Source organism: Montipora capricornis, chromosome 9 (genome assembly GCF_036669925.1).
Source record: "Montipora capricornis isolate CH-2021 chromosome 9, ASM3666992v2, whole genome shotgun sequence".
Lineage (NCBI taxonomy): Eukaryota > Metazoa > Cnidaria > Anthozoa > Scleractinia > Acroporidae > Montipora > Montipora capricornis.
Window position 1 is genome coordinate 3,375,753 of NC_090891.1, and position 6,883 is coordinate 3,382,635.

Here is a 6,883-nt window from a genome sequence, read left to right on the forward strand (position 1 = left end):
GCCCAGTGCGATTCCTGGGGCGCTTTTTGGGTGGAAAAACCTGGGAGAATTTTCTGCTTTAAAGGTGCAGAGCAAACTTCCTCAATCAAAATATGGAACGGGGGCAAGTGTGTTCCTTTTAAGATTTCCTTTTCTTTTTTACTGGGTTGCCCTATGGCAAACCCAGTTGGAAAATAGGTAGATATCCGTTTTTTTATTTAGTATTTTTTTCCATGTCGGTAAACGTCTTGCCTGACACTCCCCTGGTAAGTGGTGTCTTAGTGCATAGAGCCTTCTGCGCGTATTTTCTTAGGATCGAGAGGGTAGTGGAACTGCGTAGATTTCTCTGGTGGACACAGTAGAATCATTAACTAAGCCTGCAATGGTGTCGAAAGTCATGTAACACGAATGGCGTTTTAGTGGATCCTTAAGCAAAATATACCCTTATGGAGCTCAATAATGGCAAGTCAGTTGGATATACAGTCGGTGGAATCTTAAAAGCGACGAGTAATGGACTTCGACAACAATCTATCGCCCGTCGAGACGAAATCAAAGTGAGCTGTATTTACCTCAAGTAGATGGTAATTTGACACGATTGAGTTTCTTGTCTTCACGCACGCAATGAAATAGGAAGAGGTGTCTTGAATTTCCGAGCTTAAGGTTGAAATGTGATATGGGAGAAGTTTTTTAGTATTGCTCTGTAAGCAGGAAGGGTTCACAGGCCTGTTGGAAGCGTGCTTGAGTTTCAACAAAATGAGCCCCAAAATCAGTGAAAAATTGTGACGCAGATGACTAATAAAGTAGCTGCCATTTCCAAAATGATGAAATTACCTGGTGATAAATAACGTCGAACGCGTCTTGGAGAGTAAATTTTGACTTTGCATAAACAAGAGTTGGGCGATTGTGATCTTTGTTTTGACTTCGCCCATTTCATTGTCAAACTTTATAACACTTGACAGAAAAAGAAACTTACAAAAACCCGGTATCTTGCCATCATTTGACACAGATGCTTCACTGTTTGGCGAGTAAACATGCCGCGGTAACTTAATCACGGCGCCCGCTGAATTCCGGCCATGTTACTTTCGACTTTGCGATGTATTTGAACGTAGCAAAAATCTCCCAAAATGTTTGTCGCTGATCGTAACTTTTTTTATTCTTTATTCACGGATCAAAATTAATGTTGTTTTCATGTCTTAAAAATTTTATTCTCTATCGACCGTCCCTGAAACTTCCTTATGCTCTATCTGAAAACTTTGTATCAATAGTTATTTGCTTTTGCATCAATATTTGTTTTGCATAAAGCAAGCTAACAAAATCTGTACCTTGCTGAGTTCGCATTTGTTAGCGTTAACAGTATTTTCCGTCAGATGCTCCTGTTTACTGAGGGGTTTATTGTTTAGGTCTCCCATCCTGACACTAACCCCGCCCGGCAGGGCTTAACTTCAGTGAACTTTAGGATTACAAAGCTGTCAGATGCTCAGAGGGCACACTTGTGGCGAAAAGAAGTTGTGAGGGAACTTGAAAATTATCAACATGTCAGCCCAGAAGCCAAAGTTTCTCGCTTCTCTTTTATTTGTTATTCTTCAGAGACTGGAATGCTGTATTTCAATACCACACAATTCAGTGCCTTCTGATTTTCTGTAACACGTACCACAGGCAACCCAGTGTATGCTTCACGGAAGCATCTCGTTTCTCAAGAGACTGGACACTAATCATTTAGAATAACAAATATGGCTGCCAGATTTTTGATCATTACTTCAAAAGTAGTAATTCTCACCCGCAGCTACGGGCTGTGAAATCATCCACGTTAATTGACTGAAACCAGCACGATTCATTTGAGCAGCTAAACACCAAGGCCTTTTTTTTTTCTTTTTTCAAGGAGCATGGTAAAGGTAAAGTCTGCTTACTAGCCTACATTACTTTCTCAATCTCATTCTGTGCTGGGCATGACTCCTTTATGGAATTCACATGTTATTTACAAATGCCTTGATTTACATGTTATTTGCATGATTCATCCTAGCAATTTACATGAAATTTACACACAAAAACACTGTAAATTTCTTTAAAAATTTCCATGTTATTTACATGTTTTGTTAAATTGTAACTTTACCAAAGGATCCTGTAAATTCCAATTTCCAATGAAGTCACATAATCAAAAACAGATGTAAATATCATGTAAATTCTATTTACGAAACAACAACATGTAAAATATATTTTACAAAACATGTAAATTGTAATTTGGAAGTTGTAAATTGAGATTCACATATGCTTGTAAATTTTCAACTTTTCCAGTTAGTTACAGGGACTTTCCTTGTTGTGTTTCTTTGCTTCGGAGGGAGAGGAGCAAAGCGGTGAGTGTCTCTCCCCCATTTGTGGGCGTTAGCTTACCCACAATTCATCTCTTCAACTCACATCTTATAATGGCCCATTTGTGTCAACTTAACATAGATTTGATCATATGACCTGGTTGTGTCAATTTAGAGAGATTTTATCATATGACCAATTTGTGTCATTTTACAGAAATTTTATGGCCCGGTTGTGTCAATTTACAGAGATTTTATGGCCGGTCTAATCTTGTGACATCCTAAGTACCCGTTTATATGGAGAAAAATTGTCCCGGGTAGAAGGTTCACTCAGTTATCCGAGATACCCTGGACCAGCCAAATATTCCTACATTTCACTATAAAATGCGGTTTAACCGCGTAACATAGTAAACCGCTTGCATGAGGAAAAAAAATGGCTCTGCTAGAAGGGAAACCCACCTAGTCGGGTCACCCTTTGTCAACGGTAGGATCACCCTCCTGGCCAGCCCAACTTTATTCCATGTAAACACTTTGGCTCGCCCAGTGGAGTCAACTTGGTCGAGCCAAGATGATGAGAGAATGCACGAGTGCTATCTCCCCAGTCTCCTGATGATCAAAACCTAGCCGGGCAGCTCTTCACTCAGGAAAAAAGGTCAGTTCTTTTCTCATACAAACGCTAGACCCGGCTAGGAGGGTGACCATCTTACCAGGGACAAGTTTTCTCCATGTCAACAGGGCCTGAAATATTAAAACACATACTGATAGGCATTTTATAGGTTGCAACCGGCCAACTTTCGATAAACCGAACTCAGTGCAACATGCAGGGCTAATTCAACAGTTTCACACATAGTGTAATTAGGTAATAAATATTCGACACTCAAAATCAGTCGTGAACAGGGCATAATTAATCTGACAATTCTACTTTGTCATCAGTCTACATCACTACGGAGTCACATGAGACTTCAAAGTCCTGCATTACGAACAATTCATAGCAGTATATGTTTAGTTTATTCCAACTCGAGAAACGAATGCTACAGTAAAACAGATCAGAGTGTGTCTGGATTCAGCAGCATAGAACCAAAATTAGCTGAGGGGGTGTCAACAGGCTTGTCATAAAACTTTGCAAATGTACAAGAATTAGACCATCCTGCACTCTGCATAATTACTGCTCGGCTTAGACCTTTGGTTTGTCCTTACAGCTGGATGTTGATGCGGCTCTGCTGCTATGAGCAGAGTATTTGTTGATGTCGATCCCTGCTGGCTCTAACACTTGCTTAACCCATCTAGAAATGGTATCTTTGGATCCAGGTTTAAATGATTTAACATAACTTATCAGTAACTGTGAGTGTTCATCTGGCAACTGTTTCGTATGCTGCAAGTATTCCTTAAGATGGTCTACCACACAAAGTTTCTTGTCACTTTGGAAAGAGAGTAATTCAATGGGTGCTAGATGTCGCCCAAGATTACTCTGTTTCAGTTTCTCACAAATAGTTATTCTGTAGCGGTCACTCATTTCTTGGATGTAGTTAACATCAAACTTATGTATAGTGTGTCTACGCTGTCCCGTAGTGCAGAGTAGCATGGTCAAATTTAGGGTAAGCTGCCTAAGAGATAAGGACCTCAAAGGTGCAGCAGCTCTTAAATAACCTAACATAATGTTAACGTCCCAAATTTCAGTGTATTTGGGCAAAGCTGGTTTTAACTCAAAAATCCCTTTCATGCAACGAGCTACTAAAGAGTGCTCTGCAAACTTTACTCCGTCTTCCAAAACAAGTATTGAAGAGAGTGCAGAACGCGCTGTGTTTATAGGGCTGCATCCTAAGCCTGATTTCTAAAGAGAAACGAGAAATTCAATGCCGTTTGTTACCCCAGGCTGAAAACATCAATGTTTTGTCCCGACAGTACTGATTCCATTTGTTAAGGTACGTGTGGTATTGCTTAGGGGTACCATCCCTCCATGATGCCATGAGCACATCTTTAATTTGCTGCAGGTGATAAAGCATACTTGTCTAGTCCCTCCCTGATAACTCAAATACGAGGAGGTTGAACCTGTGCCAGATCGAATGATTTTCCTTGGGATGATTTGGTCTTTCCTGGCTTTTAGATACACTGGGGTTTGTTTGAGTAGGCCAGGAGCACGCAAATGCTCTGTGCACCCTCGGTCGTGAGCTTCTTCAACACTGTTCGAATAACACTAAACGGAGGAAAAGCATACAATGTAAGGTTGGACCTTTTAAAATCAATTAAAAGGAAACAAAAGATGTATAAATCACATTTGTTCAGGAAAAATTCAATGAAGATAAAGGAGTATAAACAATACTCCAATCTACTTAACAAAATGAAGGCTAAAGCCAAACATAAATATTATAACCAATATTTTCAGCTGTACAAAGAAAACCTGAAAGAAACATGGAAGCTTATTGGTACAATCATTAAAAGGAAAGCTAAAGTTAAATCAAACTGCTCTTCTAGGATCATAAGAAATAGTAAGATCTATACTAACGAACTCGATATTGCTAACCAATTTAATCAGCACTTCACTACAATTGGCCCTACCCTTGCTAGTGCAATTAACCCTATCTATGATAACCCCACCAAATACATACGTAATAGCCCCGCAAATAGTTTTTACTTATCAGCTGTCACTGAAGAATATGTGGCTCAGTTATTCTCAAATCTAAATGAAAGAAAGGCTTCATTGGATATTCCTAACAAGTTAATAAAACTTGCTAGCCATGAATTATCTAAACCTTTCTCATATATTTACAATCAGTCAATCGTACAAGGTATTGTGCCTAAGGTACTTAAAGTTTCAAGAGTAACTCCAATATTCAAATCTGGGGATGCAACAGATCCTGCAAATTACAGACCCATAGCAGTTTTATCACCATTTAGTAAAATCCTAGAAAAAATTGTCAATGATCAGGTTATCTCATTTATAGATAAATACAATATCTTGTTCAAATACCAGTTTGGGTTTAGAAAAGACCATTCTACTGAGCTTGCAATTTTAGAAATAACTGACATCCTAAAAACCTCATTTGACAACTATCCCATTACATGCGGGGTCTTTCTAGATTTTTTCAAAGCCCTCGATACTGTCAACCATGAGATACTGCTAAGGAAATTACATAAATATGGAGTATATTTACGTGGAAAAACTCTAGATTGGTTCACAAGTTACCTTACTAAAAGAACTCAATATGTGAAACTAGGTAATGTTGAATCTGAATTCTCCAGATTGTTTGTGGAGTTCTTCAGGGATCAACCCTTGGACCACTATTATTTCTTCTTTACATAACTGATCTTGCTAACTCTAGCTAACTCTTCAGACATGCTTTCCTTTCGACTTTTTGCTGATGATGCTAATATCTTCTATGCTACTAAAACATCAAAAGATCTTGAGGCAGTTATGAACTCAGAACTTCAGAAAGTAATTAACTATTGCAATCTCAATAAGTTGTCTATTAACATGAGGACGGATATTATCTCCACAGAAGCCAACTATACACAATATTAATATCTTAAACATTGAATGCAAAACTAGTATTAAATATTTAGGCATTTATTTAGATGTGCATTTGAATTGGAAAACTCAAATAGCACATGTACAAGGCAAACTGACTGAAAACCTTGGAATCCTAAACCAACTACGGAACTACCTGAATTTAAAGATGTTACGACAACTGTATTATACACTTATTTACCCTTATCTTAATTACGGCGCAATGTGTTGGGGCAACAATTATCAGACTAATTTAAATAAGATCTGTACTAAGCAAAATAAATGCATCCGTAGTATTTTTTTTGCAAACAAACAAGAGCCCTCTTTCCCATATTACCAAATCCTTGAAGTTTTAAAATTTGAAAATATTGTTAAATTCAAAATCTGCTCACTGGCATTCAAATTATACAACTATCCATCAACTGTTCCAGCAATCTTCCATAACTTTTTAACGCCTACAGCAACTGTCCACTCCTTTAACACCAGGAATTCTGCTAAGCTTAATTTTTACCGACCACAAGTTAGAACTAACATAGGCAAATTTACTTTTTTAAGTACTCTGCTTCTGTCATGTGGGAAACTGTCCCCTTGGCACTAAAAAAAGCAAAAACATTTAACAAGTTTAAGAAACTTTATAAGGCCCACCTGATCTCTTGTCAATCAAGTAATGTATGTTCTGTTTAATGGTCAAATGTATAGAACGTAACTATTTAATAATAATAATAATGGAGCTTGTTTAAAATATAATAATAATAATAATAATAATAATAATAATAATAATAATAATAATAATAATAATTGTCTTCTTATATTTTTTGTTTGTTACCGCTGCTGTTGTTGATGACGTGTCATTCTTTTCTTTTGTTTTTGTTTGTCGTTGCTGCTGTTGTTGTTGTCTGTTTGTTTGTATGTTCCTTTTAATTTTTTCCCCTTTTTGCTACGCTTGTCCTGTATAGATTTCTTACGTAGTTCAGTATATCTCTAATATGCTTAAGTTATATACATGTAATTTTCTTCTGTAAATTAGTCCTAGGCTCTACAAATGTTTTTTTTTTCTATATCCCAGTAAAGCTCAGTGTCATTTCTTCGTTTACTT